The sequence below is a fragment of the Tenebrio molitor genome, chromosome 8 (genome assembly GCF_963966145.1).
Source record: "Tenebrio molitor chromosome 8, icTenMoli1.1, whole genome shotgun sequence".
Lineage (NCBI taxonomy): Eukaryota > Metazoa > Arthropoda > Insecta > Coleoptera > Tenebrionidae > Tenebrio > Tenebrio molitor.
The window spans coordinates 11,059,676-11,077,490 of record NC_091053.1 but is presented as its reverse complement, the minus strand read 5'-3'; the positions used below and the strand labels follow the sequence as shown (position 1 = coordinate 11,077,490).

The following is a 17,815-nucleotide window of genomic DNA, read 5'->3' as shown; positions in this document are numbered from 1 at the left end:
TGATTCAGTACCCATTGAATAATTTAACAGCAACAATTCAGTTCTACACACCTGTGGTTAAACACCAGTGGATAGGTTTACAAAACTGAAATAGAGAAAATAAAATTTTATTGTCCGTATGAGATGGATTGAACCATATGAACTTTAAAATTCACTTTGATAACAAATCCCGTCTTGATGGATTTAAGTCACTGTTACTCACGGTATTAAAACGTTGGAACAATCTCTTTAAACGAATTTTTTGAAGGTAAATATAACCTCCTAATGTCAAGAATAATAATCTACTTCGTATCATTTTCGTATTGAACTATGGAACGGCAAAAGAAAAAATTTCATTTGTTTTCATGGGCTCGTTGACTACAAACATTTATAATAACCCTGTACCATGGGCCAAAAACTCTGGAAATATGTTAGGTTCCCTAATAAATCCGTTATTATTACTTAGGTAGTATTTAAGATAAATAGTTGTAGCACCTTAATTATGTACGAAAATTTATAAATAAAAGGCAAAAAAAATATGAAAAAGTGTTTTATGTCCGATCGGGCGAATTTTGCCTACTTATGGACTAGTTTTTAGGGCGTAATTCAGTATATTATAGCCCCGGACTGTAAACGTTTTTATGGCCCTTGTTTATGCCGTTACTACAGTAATAACAATAACTGGCTTATTCCACCTTCCTGATTTTTGTGTCGTTATTTTAAAATTGAATCTACCTAAATTCTTATAAAATTCATAACTTCGACCGGACATAAAATTTTGTATGTACCACGGGCATAATTGGCGTTTGTGGCCCTTACCGTGTTATGGCCCTCGACTGACGTCTCGGGCCCCAATGTCACGCCGCGGGCCACAAACGCCTTCATTACGCCCTTAATACATAAATAACTATTATTGAATAGATGATGATAATAATGTTAACAGAGTCAAAGTTTCTTTATAATCCTGGAGCTTTGTTGATGGCCATCTCGCTGAGTCTGGACCTCAAGTCCAACCTAGCTGAGCCTCTGGATCGCTGCTTCCTTTGGATATGTTTTCCTTTACCCATTGTAATATTTGGGAGTGTTTAACATTTTCATGAGGCTTAAATCTATATAAAACATCTTTATTTGATTTCAACGACAAAATCGCTATCTGAAGCTTTTTGTAGTCAGCTATGTATGAAACATTACATACAAATTGATCAATGCATGATACAACAGTTTGATGGTTTTGCAAAATATTCAACAATGGAAATTCCTTTGTGCAAATGTTTTGCAAATTGTGGTTGGACAATAAATCTAACAGATAATAAATATGTGATACATTTTTCTCTAAACCATGAGCAGTTAACAAGGCATATAATTTCGAACATTTTGAAATATCTCTGTTGTTTAGTTTGATACTCACACTTCGCACTCAAACCGTTCTGTTTTTTCGACGGGCGTGTGTTGTTTATGTCGTTTTAAATTCCCCGTTTGCCTGGATTTGTATTCACACCTTTCGACTTCCTTGACTTTTCCTCGATGATTTTTTTTTTCTCCCTGATTTGGTGTATTGTTGGTTGCCGCATTCCCTCGGATGTTATTTTTGCGGAAAAATTCGAAACAAAAATAATGAGAAAAGAAATATTTATGGATCCTACGTTGTGTTTTATTTTTCATTTTGTTTAATTAGGCTCTAACGAGAGGCCGTACCTTTCGAAGGTTTTCAAAGATGAAATTAAAACGATTGCGCACACTTCACTTAAATTTTATTTAACAAATAATCGAGTGTGGTGGAGTTTGGTCCCAACAAATGATAGAAATAAATAAATGAATTTAATAACAGAATTTGGTGGAAATTTGACCCAATGAGATTTGACTCGCGCCCCTCGAATTGAGATCTGACTCATGAATAAATGACTAAGCTGGGCAAATAAAGGAGTTTATGGCGCGAACAGCATTATACGAGTTTGAGATGCGAACTATGTGATCCGATTTAGATTTGACTTGTTTCCCCAATTGAATTGAACCCGACGCGATGCCCTGGAATCTCATAGATCACCCCGGTCTACTCCGGTGGTCGAAAATAAAAGGGAAAAAAGGTTCTAACAGGGCCAAAGGGTACCTCTCTTCACGTGTCAGCTGGCCTAGTTTGGTCGCTGGCCCCCTTGGGGGTGGCTAATTTTGTGCTCTTACGCCGGACCACAGCTTATTGAGTGCGACGGACACTGGCGGTAGCTTCCCGAACTCGAGAATCCAAGACATAAATAATGAATGGAAATGTTTTATAATAATTACATACTGGTTCCCCTTGACAAGAGCACGTTTCCCCAATCGGTAAATGCAAGAAGATCACATACTTCGCGATAAAGAAATTAATATAAGATTCTAAAGAGTCACGTGGTCATCAAAATCTCAAAGAAAATAATATCATCTTTACTTTAGAACGATAAAGAACTAAATGCTGTTTGACTAATTAAATCGCGACTCCAAATAATGTACAAGCATTAGAGAAATAATTTACCTTGTGAATGTAAAGAACGTGGTCACAAAATGGCTGCTGGAAGTACTGAACGTACCTCCGGCTACTTTGGAGATCAAACCCCGAGTGAATCAAAAAAGTCTTGTTTCCCGTCCCGCAATCGGTTTTATCATTTCTGGCGCACCCCACTTTCGCAACCCCTACTTGACCAAAGTGACCAATCAGCTCTGTTCTACTTTACACCGACCGCGACACCCTTTCGATATCTCTAGAACTTTTGAAATTACAGTTTCCGTTTTCCACCATTAATTTAAATGTTTAAATTTAGACTTTTGTTAGGACCAGACCGAATGTACATAATTTGTTGTTGAATTAGAACTCTGAAAAAGAACACTAAATTACTGACTCTATACAATAATAAACCTCAACATCAAGAAACAAACACAATTAAAAATGGAACAAATAGAATTAAACAGGAACACTGAATTACCGACTCTATACAATAATAAAAATCAGCACCAAGAATTAAACAGAATTTAAATGAAACAAACATAATTAAAATGCAACAAACATAATTAAAATGAAACAAACATAATTAAAATGAAACAAACATAATTAAAATGGAACAAATTAACCTTATTTTGAAACTTAAATTGGGCTTGAAACGCTGTTACGCAAGTGCCATTTCATACAACTAAGTTCTGTTGTTCTGCTACTTTTAAAAATTGTTCTACATTGGTTTGATTCCCCAAAACCGTTCTAATTAATAATTTCTTCGTAAATTTCATTCTCTCTCTCTCTCTCACTCACACCTCTGATTTCTACGACTACCTGGCTTTACCGTTACCGTGTTGTCCATGCTTTCTACCGACTCCCTTTCTACTTTGCTTTGTTACTTTTCTAACTAAAAGTGCAAACGATTCTAGTTATTTTCTACGATAAAGCGCTCTGTTTGTAATTTGCAATTCTCGCCCTTTAATTACAAATATGCCACAAATTTGAGAATGCTAAAAAAAGTAAATTAACCTAATGAACATTAATTTTGTTGTTCTCTCAATTTGAAACCTGCTAACATCAAATTCGTTAATTCAATTATCCCCTGATTTTAACTGGACTCCCCAAATTGTCGAACGAGTAAATTTTGCAATGTTTCTTTTCCCATAAAAACTGTTATCTTTGTGTTGTGTTCGGACAGGACGTGTATAGTCCTACAGAAACTCTAGTGGAATTCGACTTTGGTTGTAAATTTACCAACAACAACCGAAGAATAAGATTTTATTATCAAGTAATAACCTTTGTCATAAATACAACTACCATTACCTGTAACATCCCTGCTTGAAGCGAACATTGCGAGCCCCAAACTGACAACCCTCATTAGCATTTATTAGTAGGATTATTGCTGCAGCATAAAATTCTATTTTTCAAGTGACAAACATAAATTTACGACCAAAGTCGGGTTCCACTAGAGTTTCTGTAGGACTATACCTGCATTTTCAAAGAAAGGTTGGCAGATTTCACTTGAGGAATGTGGTGCCGACACGGCTTCAATAAAATTTACAACTGACCAGCATTTCCGTCACAAATGAACGGTATTTAAAATATTTCGTTGAAATTATTTTAAAATTAAAATTCTTAATTTATCGAACCTATTCGGACCGTTACAACACCTAAACCAATTTAATTGTGTCGGCGAGAGTTTCACTTCACAGATCTTCGTTGTGGGTATCTAAACTGGCCATTGAACTATTAACTTATTTTAGATATTAGGTATAGGCTTATTACTTTAAAATGAAGACTTTGCACATTAAAGCTGTTTTTAAAACACGTATCCGACACGTATGTACTTAGGTAGGTGAGTACGTACGTATCGTGCAAAGAACCCTAGATAAAGAAGAGAATAGATTGGCCACTCTCAGGTTCAACTGGTAACAAGTTTCAGCGCCATCTATAGTGGCCGAAAAAAAGTTTTACCGAGAGTCTATACAACGCACTGGTTCCAAAAATTTTTTAGGGTGATAATTCAAAACAAGGTCAAATAAAATGTTACAATATTTATTATAAAACAAGTAAGAATACAAAAATTGATATACGAGCAAAGCGAATGCATAAAACAAGGCGTTTCTAGATATACACATGTACGGTCGGTGAACAAAAAAAGCTGGGACAAAAATGACAACTGTTCAAATCACGGCCTCCTAGATTCATAAGAGACTCGTCTCTTATCCGGCCTGTCGCATTCGATAAATGTCTGTTTTTGAAAATTCCCCATAGAGAAAATAAAATACTATAGAATGAAAAGTCCCTAATAAATTTTTGGAAAATCGTTTAGCGCACCCTCACCACACCGCAAGAGGGCGCAAATGTTTTAAAAAGTCAATATTTACGTCACTATCTTGTAATTCAAAATGAGACTGTGTCACGTTCACAAATAATGTAGTACCGCTGCTAAGATTGCTAAATTTGTTGTTGAGAGAATCAAGCAAAATTTATATAGAAAACAATCAACAAATTGAAAGAAAAATAATACTTCAAGACCAAGAGATTACACCATTATTTGATACACCTTATCTTATTAAAGGAATTAGAAATTATAGGATAACAAAAGATTTGGTTTGGGACGTAAACGAAGAAATTTTAAGTGTGAAATTGGACCATATAGTGAAGGTTAATCTTTATGATTCAGCGTGGGGCGAATTAAGAGCCCTCCACAAAATTACGGACATGCAGATAAGATCCAAAAGATGTCCTATGCAACTCAAGTTTTGAGTCGTCATAATCATGATTAATTCAACTATCACGCTATTAGTTTGTTAACTGTGGTAATTTCTAATAACAATTGTTGTTAATAATCTAATATATATTTTAACTAACAGGTAGAACAAACCAAAATGATGAAGACTTGGGAACTGCAAAAACAATAACTTTTTTGACAAACTCTTTGATAATAATTTGGAGGGAGGGACATTTCGCCCACGTTGCGCGAAACCTCTTGCTTGTGGAGTTTACAAAAATCCGGGGCACACAAAATTTTGGCAGGAAGCAGTCCTACACTTACGCAATATGTACCTACTTTGGAAAAATTTTTGGATTAAAAAAACAGCACTTCCTTCCATAAAAATTTGAATGAAAACATTGGAAGGATTTTTGGATGTATACTAAAATTTAGCAGAAAGTGGCAAGTGTGAGTTTTTTAGAGTTTGTAAAAAATGTTAATAAGATTCATAATGTTTTCAAAATTATATTCAGTAACATACCTAATTTCGGCCGATAATATTAAAAGCAAAATTTTAACGGTAATTCAAACATAAGTACTGTTACGTTATTATTTTCTCTTTAACTACTACACCAACAAGAGAAAACTTAAATCTCCCAACTTCACCGGGGGAAATTTAAATAGCGCTTTCTGAGACTGATCGGATCCGGGTCCGGCACCTAAACACACTTACGTCTCGAGACCGAGGCTGTTGAAGTAGAAATGATGCTACACAAACACGGTGTTATACCAGGTATTGGACAGAAACACAGATGTAATAATAATGGTGTTTAATTTTTGTTTCCTAGCTCCAACTTAGATGCCGCTGCGGACGAAACACAACCGACTATGTAAGGTGATGCTAGGATACAAACCAAGTATTATTCCAAAATAAACAAATTAAAGTTATGGGCCTTGAGACCAAATTGAACTAATCAAAGTTAACAATATAAAAGCGAGGTTAGGAGTGCACTGAAGGTTCTCAAAATAACACGCTGAAGGCGCTTAAACTCTAGTTAAATTTACAAACAGTGCCGGTACACCGGGCCTGGGGCTTGAAATCCAAGAAGAGTCCTTGGGAGAGCGAGCCGGAGGAAGGTCCTCCGAGTCCTTCTTCCGCCGCTGGTCTATCACGCCGCCCGTATCCTCGGAAAGTCCTCGGGGTCCTTCCTCCCCTCGACACTCCCTAGGGATAGGCGTGAATTAGTCTGGTTTAGCCCCGGTGCAAAAAAATGGAAAACGATAAGGTAAAGTGATAGATAAAAAAAACTTCCGAGAGCCAGTGAGCGCGTCGTTTCTGGCGAGGTCACTCCAGGTCCGATAACGTGAATCAACGTAAAAGAAATGAGCCAAGATGGCGGACCGCAAAAGAAAGACGCTGAAGGACCTTGCCAGATATGAGTTGCTCCTGGACTCGGGTTCCTCGGCCAGGGACAGTCCGGTGTGAGGTCCTGCTCTCCGGTGGGGTCCTGGGGGATGACGTCGGCCCAACAGGGTGGTGAAATTAATCCGCTGAAGCGTAGGGTCGATGACCCTCGTGAAGGAAGCCTTTATCCGCCGCGACGTTTCGGTTGGAATTCTTCTAGGACGATTTCCCAGCCGAATCGGTCTTCCTCCACGGGTTCGCCAGCACCTGTTGCACACTAAAACACCCCCTAATCTCCCCCTTTGAACACAACACTCACACACGGATCGGTCGTAACCTCTGACCTGAACTAGTCGATAACCCCTGACATGGCGTCTGTTCCATCTTTATATATTTTTCCCTCCTCTCGCCGAATTGACGCGGCTGGTACCGGAAGTCGGAGTCCGAGAGCCCGTTCTGGAATGTTCTAGAACGTTCTCGCCTTTACGATTTACCACGAAATTTAAATCGTAACAGTACCTAATGTTAATTTTTCGTTCACTTAAAAATAAAATTGAAGATGAAATTATTGGTAAAATAATTCATTTAACCACATTTACATTAAGGGGTAAAATTTAATTTTAAGTGGTAGGATACGAGAACGGTAACATTTAGGAATAATATTTATAAAAATGAAGCAGAACTGTATCAAAAACGGTTGAAAATAAAATATCGAAAGTATTGCTGGCGTTTTAATTTGTTGTGAAAATTTGCGATGATAAAAAAAAATCAAAGGAAAGGTAAACTCATCCAGTAGGCTGTGATTTTGCACCCTCACCAGGATAAGAGATGGCGATAAACGCTTTGTGCCCAAAAAAATGTATAGGGAGTTTGCGTTCTATATGTTCTTATTTTGTCTACGAAATTCCCCATAGACAACACAGTAAACCTATAGAACGCAAACTCCTATGCATTTTCCCTGTTTTTTTGGAAATGCACCCACCACAAGCCGCCAGGGGACGCTGCGGTTTTATAAAAATCATAGACAACACAGTAAACCTATAGAACGCAAACTCCTATGCATTTTCCTCGTTTTTTTGGAAACGCACCCACCACACACCATCTACTGATCTACGACGTTTCTACTGAAGACACTATAATTGTGTAACTCCTGTTTTCTGTAGTAATGAAGCTGAAGATATAAATTCTTATGATGTGAAAGTTTCAAAAAGAAAATAAGAAAAGCTGAGCATATTCAACATTTTAAAAAGCCAAAATATCGATCCAAAATTCGGACTGTAATGTACCGAAAACGTATAAAACTTCATGCAAAATTCGATGAAAATAAAGAGCAAAATTTTGGGTGAGGATGCAAGAAATACCAAACCAAAATTTATAAAAATGCAATGGAAATGTATTGAAAAAGATTAAAAATAAAAACTTCAAAATAAATGTAGTCTTTTAGTTTCATAAATAAACTACTTTAAATTAAAATAAATAAAAAAAAGCCAGGATATCCAGCTGGCTGTGTCTTATTTTGCACCTACCACAAGCCAGTAGATGGCGTCGGGGCACAAAAAACTCTGGGAGTTTGCGTTCTATAGGTTTACTGTGTTGTCTATGATAAAAATCATGGCCAACTGTATCAAAACGCTAGGCGCTTATTATGGCCGTCCCACTTGGTTTGAAAAAGTGTTCCCGTCGAGTAGGCCCTGGAGCGTACGTACAGTGGCGCCCCCTAAATTAACATTAGGAACTGATTTGAAAACGAAATTCGTCACAATGACAGTATTGACAGTAGCTGCGTTCGTTTATATCATTTTTATGCTAATTTACGTCAAAATCGTTATTGTAAAATGAGCAAATTGACGTAAATCTAAATCGTTCGGATATTAGACGTCAGAGTCATTAGAGGAAGCTCGATTTGCTAGGAGTATTTCGACCGAGGATGTTGAGATTTTGGCGCCTGTCACAATAGTAGGGTTATATCTGGTTATGTTTATGTGGTATGTGGAACAAGAGAGAAAAACGGGCATTTGCACAAGGTTTGAGTGGTGGGAAACGATGTAGGAGGACGCCCTAAGGATGTCTGGCCAGAAAAAACGCGAAAATTCGACCGGGAGCTAAAGTGAACAATTACCTACCTTATTTTCGTTCGTTTATTTCAGATTGATCTCCAATCAGCTGTTCAAGTCTATTAAATTTGTGCTTGCATCTCCGAGGTAGTATCCGAACGCACCTAGTACTTAATCAAAACTTAGAAATAGTGGAAAAAAAGGTCAATATGATTTTTTAAGGTTCCGCTGCAAAGATTTTTAAATTAAGCTACATTTGATGCAGATTGTCAGTAACAAGCTAAAGAACAATTAAACCATAATCTGTGAAAATTGTGCCGTTGTTAATGTTGAATGGAAAAAGTACCCTGCAGCAATTGTGTATCTAGTTGATAACCCGTGGATAACATAGCAGAGCATTTTGTTGGCTGTGCAAGGTCTTTCACCAATGGTTTCAGATTTGGTATTATCCAAACCATATACAGTATATATCGTTTATGACGACGTGGAAGGGACCGGCGAAATTCGGTCGTTATAACCGTAGGGCGCTATTTCCAAACACCATTTTAATACTGAAAAATCTTTTTATTTTCATAGAAAAGTGTACATTTAAAGGTAAATAAACGTGTCGATACATTTTTAAAGCTTTTATTACAAATTTAGGATCTCATCCTGTGTGTTCCTCCCGTATGCATTTTCCTTTAAACAGAATGTTTCTTTTTGGTAAACGACTTGTTAGCTCTTGGTAACTTATTTGCTAGCTGGGTCGGCCAATCTTTGTATTTATTAAGTCCATTTGGGTTATCCTCTGCAACCATGAAAATTTTGTTCCATTCTAGGAAATTTAGGTACCATTGTCTTGTTGAATTTTTTTCATAGGTGACAATCTTTTTGATGTGCTCACTTATTCTAATGCTGACACGAGTCACATTATCCAACAACACACAGAAAAATACTAAATTCGAATTAAAACAATTTGAGGTTATGTCTCATATTTTGAAGCAATTGGAGTTCGTTTTTTTATGGTTTTTAAGCTATTGACACAACACCTTACCTATTATATGTTTCTTATTTTACACTTTTATTATTTTTATTATTTTGTTACTACATGCAATTTACACTTGCAGTTAATTTATTTACTTATAAACTTGGCAACACCTCAACAGTATCTACTATAACAAAACAACTGTTTTTACTGAACTTTTATTGAATATAAGAAAATACGTATAATATAAAATTGTCAAATGGCAACTAATATTTAATTATTTTTATAAGTGTTATAAATGAACACTTTTATCTGCACCCAGTTCTTATCCTTAAACAAATCTAAATGATCCTCCCGCAGTTTAAGACATTCGTCTTTTTTGGGTGAGATTTTGTTCTTTACATTGGTTTTAAAATATTGCAACATCATGGTCTTTTGTTGGTGGTTCCATGTTCCACGACACTTAGCCTTTTTGGGTTTGGACTCCTTTTTATGGTTTGCTTTATATTTCTTTTTGGCCGGTGTTTCTGCAATTAATAAAGAGTAGATTTTTAAATAAATAAAGTTATTACCATTTATTTCATTACACAATGAAACAAAACATTCTTTATTACATTATTTACCAGAAAGTGCATTAACAAAGAATTAAAAAAAAAAATGCAAAAACATTCTGTCTTTTGTGTGTTAACCAAAGAAATCGTGTGAACTGAAACCCCGTATGTGAAGTTTTTAAGCTAACACAGGCTTGCAGGTACACAAAAAATAAAACAAAATTATATTTACCTCCTTCTGAGTCGGAATTACTAATATCCTGAGCTTCCGGCTCGTTGTCTTGTGTAGTGTTACTGGTAGTGGGAAGTATATTTGAATCATCTGGATGATTTGAAACATTTCGTGGAATTAGTTCATTTGGTGTACCTAGTTTAGTTCGAGCATCTTGTTTGCTTGATTCATCTGGTTCGCTTTCTTCGTTTGAATCATCTATCTCTGATAAAGAAAAACAAGACATGTTCAAAAATTTATTTATTAAAGCATACGTATGCTTGTAAAAAATAAATAACAAATGTAAATAATAAACGCATTGCTAACATAGCTTTCATTCTTTTAACTGTAGAAAAAATTGCAATAATAAATATTATGGGAGTTCCCATTTCCAGCTTGTTCAAAAGATTGTTTATCCCACGATTCCAATTCGACGTTGATTTCATCAAGCGTTTTGCCCTGATTTTCACTGCCGACACCCCCACAGTATACCCTCTAAGCAGTAGTCTCACTCGACGTCGGCACTTTGATGTTTTCTGAAACCGTTGTGCTTTCGCGCAAGTTACTGCGCAATGAATTTAACTGGCGTTTTACATGAAATTAAACGTTACGGACAGGAATTTAAATCGGGGGTATTGGATCTCTTATGCGCAGTAACTAGCGCGGACTACTGAATACAAAGATTTTGCGGAGTGCGACTACTGGTTAGAAGGTATACTGTGACACCCCTTTCCATCATTAGAAGTAACTTGGCTATTTTGGCAGTTTGAAAAACTTCCTGCGGCATCCTTTTCAAAAATAAAAAAAAATAGAAAGATAGCTTTAAATATTTATAATTTTTTTATGAAAAGGATAATTCTTCAACTTTAAATGTACTAGAGATATTGAAAGTGATCCGCTGTTAACAATTCACTCGGTATCTGCCCATAAAATTGCCTACTTACCTATAGAATTGTTCGTGTGTCTTCTTGGTATGACCCATAAAGGTGGCCACTTGTTCCATTTCAGTGCATTTAGGTGCAAAATTTGTAAAACGGTTGCAATTTGTTTTCTGAGACGGGCAGAGGTTAAAGTAGCAGGATTTTGGGCCCCACACTTGACTGCATATTTTCTTAATACAGCTGACCCATCCACCCATTTAGATGAGCTGCCTGTTAACGCGAATAAAAATGGATTCTCATGCGGTACGAACGTAGTTTTTCTTCTGATTGAGAGCAGTGTTTTTATGTATTTTTGTACTTGTTTTGAAAAAAGAATCGGAACTGACCTACTTCCTTTTCCCACTGTTGTAATGCGTTTAAAATGTTTCGACAATTCCTTTTCAGTTTCATTTAAGGAATTAAGGCACTCTTCCTGATTTGTACTCGTTGAAATTCGATTGTAAGATTCTAATTTCGTGTATTGTACATCTCCGATTCGCTTCCTATTTAAAATAATTGTCAAAGCCAAAGCAGCTTCCGTAAGTTTTTTGAACGACTAAATTTTCTGGGTTGGTTTCTAAATTTTTCACACATGAATCTGCAGTTTCTTGTGTATAATTTCTAAATAAAATGACGTCCTGGGTTACTGATAATTTCTGTGGATTTGTTGATTGCTTTTCATTTAGGTCCTTTAGTGCTAGACTACCCATTTCAAATTTCCAGTTAGCGTCGACCAACTCCCGAAATCCCTTAATATTTTTGAGTGCCATGTCATGATTAGTGATTGCTAAAATAGGATTTTTTTTTAGCAAAAGAGTTTTAGCAGCCGAACATACAGCTAATAATATTGTTTTCATGTGAAGAGCGAGAGACGGTGCTTTAAAAGATCGTGTTGCTTCATTGTAACCAGAAATTATGCGGCTGGCGGAAACTACTTTATCAAAGTGTTCAGGTTTTAGCATTTCAAGCATGGAATTAATTTTGTAAATATCTTGAAGTGGAATGAGAAGTCTTCCCAATTCCCTTACTTTGTTTGAAACCGCATTTTTAATATGTGGTCTTTTATGTTTGCGCAGGTAGTCTTCTGCATATTGACAAACTATTGGGTCACTTTTTCCATTCAAAGATATTCTGTCAGCATGCATTTTGGTAAACACTTCGGATTTTAATCTTGTTTTTTTAAGAAATTCTTGGCGAGATTCAGTAAAAGCAATCATTGTCTGACCCTCGCTTGCAAAATTGCGTTTTTCACGGGCGTGTGTTTTGTAAGTTTGTGTTGATGTAAATTCCCATTGTGTTATGTCTTGGGATAGGGGATCGGGAGCGTGTGCAATCACTACCAGTGCCCAGTCATTACTGTCTTTTTATTGACTCCCCACTATTTACATTATCTACAATACTACAATACTATGACATCTTCCCCTTTTAAAAAAATTACAATTTTTCTGGACGTCTAACCTTTCGTCCAAACTTAGAGATATAAATTGTTCTTCGTGTGTGTGATGAGGAAGCAATTTTATCTTGCTCAGTCTCGCTTACTTCGTTGTCTTCCTTATCACTCGCACTAAAATTATCACTGCTTAATTCTATTACATGTGATTCCTCATGTGCTTCATCTTCCTCATTGTGAAGATTTGACTCACTTTCAGAATCAGAAATATATCCAGAATTGTTTATAAAATAAGGTTTAAGAAAATATCTATTCCTTCTTAAGATTACATCACTACCATCCTCCTTAACTAAATAGGATCTATCATTAAATTTTCTAACTACATGTCCGATTACCCAAATATCGTCTTTCCTGATGTACACTTTATCACTTGCCTTTAAAGGTTTTAAAAACTTAACAGACTTGTCATAATACATCTTTTGTTTACTTTGCCTCCGTACTAACATTTGACGTTGTTTTTTAAAATCAATATTCTTTGGAAGTAATAACTTACTTTGGATAGGTATCAGCGTTCTTAACTTTCTATTAAAAAATAGTTCGCACGACGACAAAATACAGTAATCTACAGGGGTGTTTCTGTAATCTAACAAAGCTAGCTCTAATTCTGTTTTTGACTCTATACATTTTTTAATAATATTCTTAACAGTTTGAATGGCCCTTTCGACCATTCCGTTTGATTTCGGATATTGAGGACTAGATGTGACATGTTGAAAATTCCACTTTTTAGCAAACTCTTCGAACAAAAATCCTGCATATTGCGTACCATTATCAGATACTAAAGTTTGTGGAATTCCCAATCTCCCAAAAATATTTTTTAAAACACGAATCACTGTCTCTGCCGTTATATTATTCACTTTAAACACCTCTACGTATTTAGAAAAATAATCAATAGTGATTAGGAATTTATTTCCGTTATATTCAAACAAGTCACATCCGATCTTTTGCCAAGGATACCCTGGCACCTCGTGTGGTTTGAGTGGTTCCTTAAAATAATTTCGGGAATATTTTCACCTAAACCAATTTAATTGTGTCGGCGAGACTTCGTTGCAGGTATCTAAACTGGCCATTGCACCACAGAACATTGCAGTATTAACTAATTGTTATTGTAGATATTAGGAACCTTGAACTCATTCTAACCTCCCTCCCTAACCTAACTAAAAAAGGCGGGTAACGTAAAACAGTGTGGCCAGATTTCTGACAGCGAAATATTGACATAACCTTAGTTTCTGCAGGTTTCTCGGGTGTTTGATGCAATTTAACAACCTCGAGGCCTTCGCAATTTATCACTTTGTGCAAATTTTATTGAGGCTTTTCTCTTAATGAAAACAATATTTCGTGTTCTTTATGAATCACTTTAATATCTTTTTTAAGGAAACAGATTACATTTATTGTGATTTTTCTGACAAGCTCAAAAACAAACTTATTTATTGTAGAGACGCAGCTCTCAGCTATCTTTATATTTTCTAAAGCACATACTAGTATTTCATGACCAACTTCATTAAACTATATTATTTTAACACTTTCCCTAGTTAATGATAGTTGAAAAACAAAACATGAAATTCACTGTCTATAGTCCTTTCTTTTTCACATAAGTCCCATTTTCACACATAAAATCTTCAGGCGTGTCTTTGGTAGCGGCTTTGTCATAATATCTGCTACTTGATGTTCCGTAGAGATTTGTTGAACGCCAAGTTTTCCTTCTGTCACTTTTTCTCTGATAAAAAAATGTTTGATGGAAATGTGCTTAGTTCTGCGGTGAAACTCGGGATTCTGAGCCAGTCTCACTGCTGCAGAGTTGTCAACTTGGATAATGGGAACATCTTTGAGTTGAATGATCCCTCTAAAAAGTCTGCTTAGCCAAATTGCCTCTTTGGCTCCTTCGTTTGCTGCGATGATTTCTGCTTCAGTTGTTGAAGTTGCCACAACTGGTTGTCGTTGACTCATCCAGGAAATTGCTCCTCCAGCATACCTTACAATGACTCCAGAGGTTGAGCGACCTGTTGATGTGCATCCTCCAAAATCTGCATCGCTGTAGACGTCCAAAAAACCTTCATCCACGTTGCTTCGATAAACTATTCCCAGGTCCAAGGTCCCTGCTATGTACCTGAAGACTCTTTTGACTCTTATGACGTCCTCTCGAGTTGGATTTTCGAGTGTTCTCGAAATAAACCCCACGCTGTACGCCAGGTCTGGTCTCGTGGCAAGCATGAGATACAGGGTGATTTACGAGGAATAATGAGCCCGATGGAATAGAAAATGCAACCCGGACATTTACCGCTTCGATGTCCGGCTTTTTGTTCCAATGTATTGTGGGTTGAATTTTCTATTCCATCGGGCTCATTATTCCTCTTAAATCACCCTGTATATATAGATATAGTTTGTGGACAAGTCGAGATCATTTAGTGATATTTTTCGTATAAGTAGAGATCCATTTTGACAAGACGAGATCCAAATTGGATCTCGCCTTGTTTTACGTGTATATCTTCACCAAAACATTAGTATGGGTGGGGGAAGAACGTCAGCAACTTTTTTACCGGATCTCGATTTTCCCATTTTTTTCAATTTTTATATACGCGTAGTTCTAGCGATCGTACTACCGAGGGCGCTGCAACGCTTAGGCTGTATATAACATTTTATCAACACATCGAGTTCCGACAGATCAGGCTGCACTTGGCAACACCTCAACAGTATCTACTATAACAAAACAACTGTTTTTACTGAACTTTTATTGAATATAAGAAAATACGTATAATTAAAAATTGTCAAATGGCAACTAATATTTAATTATTTTTATAAGTGTTATAAATGAACACTTTTATCTGCACCCAGTTCTTATCCTTAAACAAATCTAAATGATCCTCCCGCAGTTTAAGACATTCGTCTTTTTTGGGTGAGATTTTGTTCTTTACATGGGTTTTAAAATATTGCAACATCATGGTCTTTTGTTGGTGGTTCCATGTTCCACGACACTTAGCCTTTTTGGGTTTGGACTCCTTTTTATGGTTTGCTTTATATTTCTTTTTGGCCGGTGTTTCTGCAATTAATAAAGAGTAGATTTTTAAATAAATAAAGTTATTACCATTTATTTCATTACACAATGAAACAAAACATTCTTTATTACATTATTTACCAGAAAGTGCATTAACAAAGAATTAAAAAAAAAAATGCAAAAACATTCTGTCTTTTGTGTGTTAACCAAAGAAATCGTGTGAACTGAAACCCCGTATGTGAAGTTTTTAAGCTAACACAGGCTTGCAGGTACACAAAAAATAAAACAAAATTATATTTACCTCCTTCTGAGTCGGAATTACTAATATCCTGAGCTTCCGGCTCGTTGTCTTGTGTAGTGTTACTGGTAGTGGGAAGTATATTTGAATCATCTGGATGATTTGAAACATTTCGTGGAATTAGTTCATTTGGTGTACCTAGTTTAGTTCGAGCATCTTGTTTGCTTGATTCATCTGGTTCGCTTTCTTCGTTTGAATCATCTATCTCTGATAAAGAAAAACAAGACATGTTCAAAAATTTATTTATTAAAGCATACGTATGCTTGTAAAAAATAAATAACAAATGTAAATAATAAACGCATTGCTAACATAGCTTTCATTCTTTTAACTGTAGAAAAAATTGCAATAATAAATATTATGGGAGTTCCCATTTCCAGCTTGTTCAAAAGATTGTTTATCCCACGATTCCAATTCGACGTTGATTTCATCAAGCGTTTTGCCCTGATTTTCACTGCCGACACCCCCACAGTATACCCTCTAAGCAGTAGTCTCACTCGACGTCGGCACTTTGATGTTTTCTGAAACCGTTGTGCTTTCGCGCAAGTTACTGCGCAATGAATTTAACTGGCGTTTTACATGAAATTAAACGTTACGGACAGGAATTTAAATCGGGGGTATTGGATCTCTTATGCGCAGTAACTAGCGCGGACTTACAACTGAATACAAAGATTTTGCGGAGTGCGACTACTGGTTAGAAGGTATACTGTGACACCCCTTTCCATCATTAGAAGTAACTTGGCTATTTTAGCAGTTTGAAAAACTTCCTGCGGCATCCTTTTCAAAAATAAAAAAAAATAGAAAGATAGCTTTAAATATTTATAATTTTTTTATGAAAAGGATAATTCTTCAACTTTAAATGTACTAGAGATATTGAAAGTGATCCGCTGTTAACAATTCACTCGGTATCTGCCCATAAAATTGCCTACTTACCTATAGAATTGTTCGTGTGTCTTCTTGGTATGACCCATAAAGGTGGCCACTTGTTCCATTTCAGTGCATTTAGGTGCAAAATTTGTAAAACGGTTGCAATTTGTTTTCTGAGACGGGCAGAGGTTAAAGTAGCAGGATTTTGGGCCCCACACTTGACTGCATATTTTCTTAATACAGCTGACCCATCCACCCATTTAGATGAGCTGCCTGTTAACGCGAATAAAAATGGATTCTCATGCGGTACGAACGTAGTTTTTCTTCTGATTGAGAGCAGTGTTTTTATGTATTTTTGTACTTGTTTTGAAAAAAGAATCGGAACTGACCTACTTCCTTTTCCCACTGTTGTAATGCGTTTAAAATGTTTCGACAATTCCTTTTCAGTTTCATTTAAGGAATTAAGGCACTCTTCCTGATTTGTACTCGTTGAAATTCGATTGTAAGATTCTAATTTCGTGTATTGTACATCTCCGATTCGCTTCCTATTTAAAATAATTGTCAAAGCCAAAGCAGCTTCCGTAAGTTTTTTGAACGACTAAATTTTCTGGGTTGGTTTCTAAATTTTTCACACATGAATCTGTAGTTTCTTGTGTATAATTTCTAAATAAAATGATGTCCTGGGTTACTGATAATTTCTGTGGATTTGTTGATTGCTTTTCATTTAGGTCCTTTAGTGCTAGACTACCCATTTCAAATTTCCAGTTAGCGTCGACCAACTCCCGAAATCCCTTAATATTTTTGAGTGCCATGTCATAATTAGTGATTGCTAAAATAGGATTTTTTTTTTAGCAAAAGAGTTTTGGCAGCCGAACATACAGCTAATAATATTGTTTTCATGTGAAGAGCGAGAGACGGTGCTTTAAAAGATCGTGTTGCTTCATTGTAACCAG

General features: G+C 36.1%; 3 long non-coding RNA genes across 3 annotated transcripts in view; 2 read left to right on the top strand and 1 right to left on the bottom strand.

The window, feature by feature from the left end:
* Window positions 1–5,732: 5,732 nt before the first annotated feature.
* LOC138137155 (uncharacterized) overlaps window positions 5,733–17,815 on the top strand; it is a 56,945-nt gene continuing 44,862 nt past the window's right edge. Inside the window, exon 1 of the long non-coding RNA XR_011161588.1 lies at window positions 5,733–5,751. This is a non-coding gene — a long non-coding RNA (uncharacterized lncRNA). The remainder of the gene's footprint in view (window positions 5,752–17,815) is intronic.
* On the top strand, window positions 8,048–9,232 carry LOC138137161 (uncharacterized). Its single transcript, XR_011161598.1, has 2 exons — window positions 8,048–8,782; window positions 8,838–9,232. It is a non-coding gene; the product is annotated as an uncharacterized lncRNA (long non-coding RNA).
* LOC138136945 (uncharacterized) lies at window positions 15,423–16,444 on the bottom strand. Its single transcript, XR_011161514.1, has 2 exons — window positions 16,002–16,444; window positions 15,423–15,745 (listed from the first exon to the last, which is right to left on the bottom strand). It is a non-coding gene; the product is annotated as an uncharacterized lncRNA (long non-coding RNA).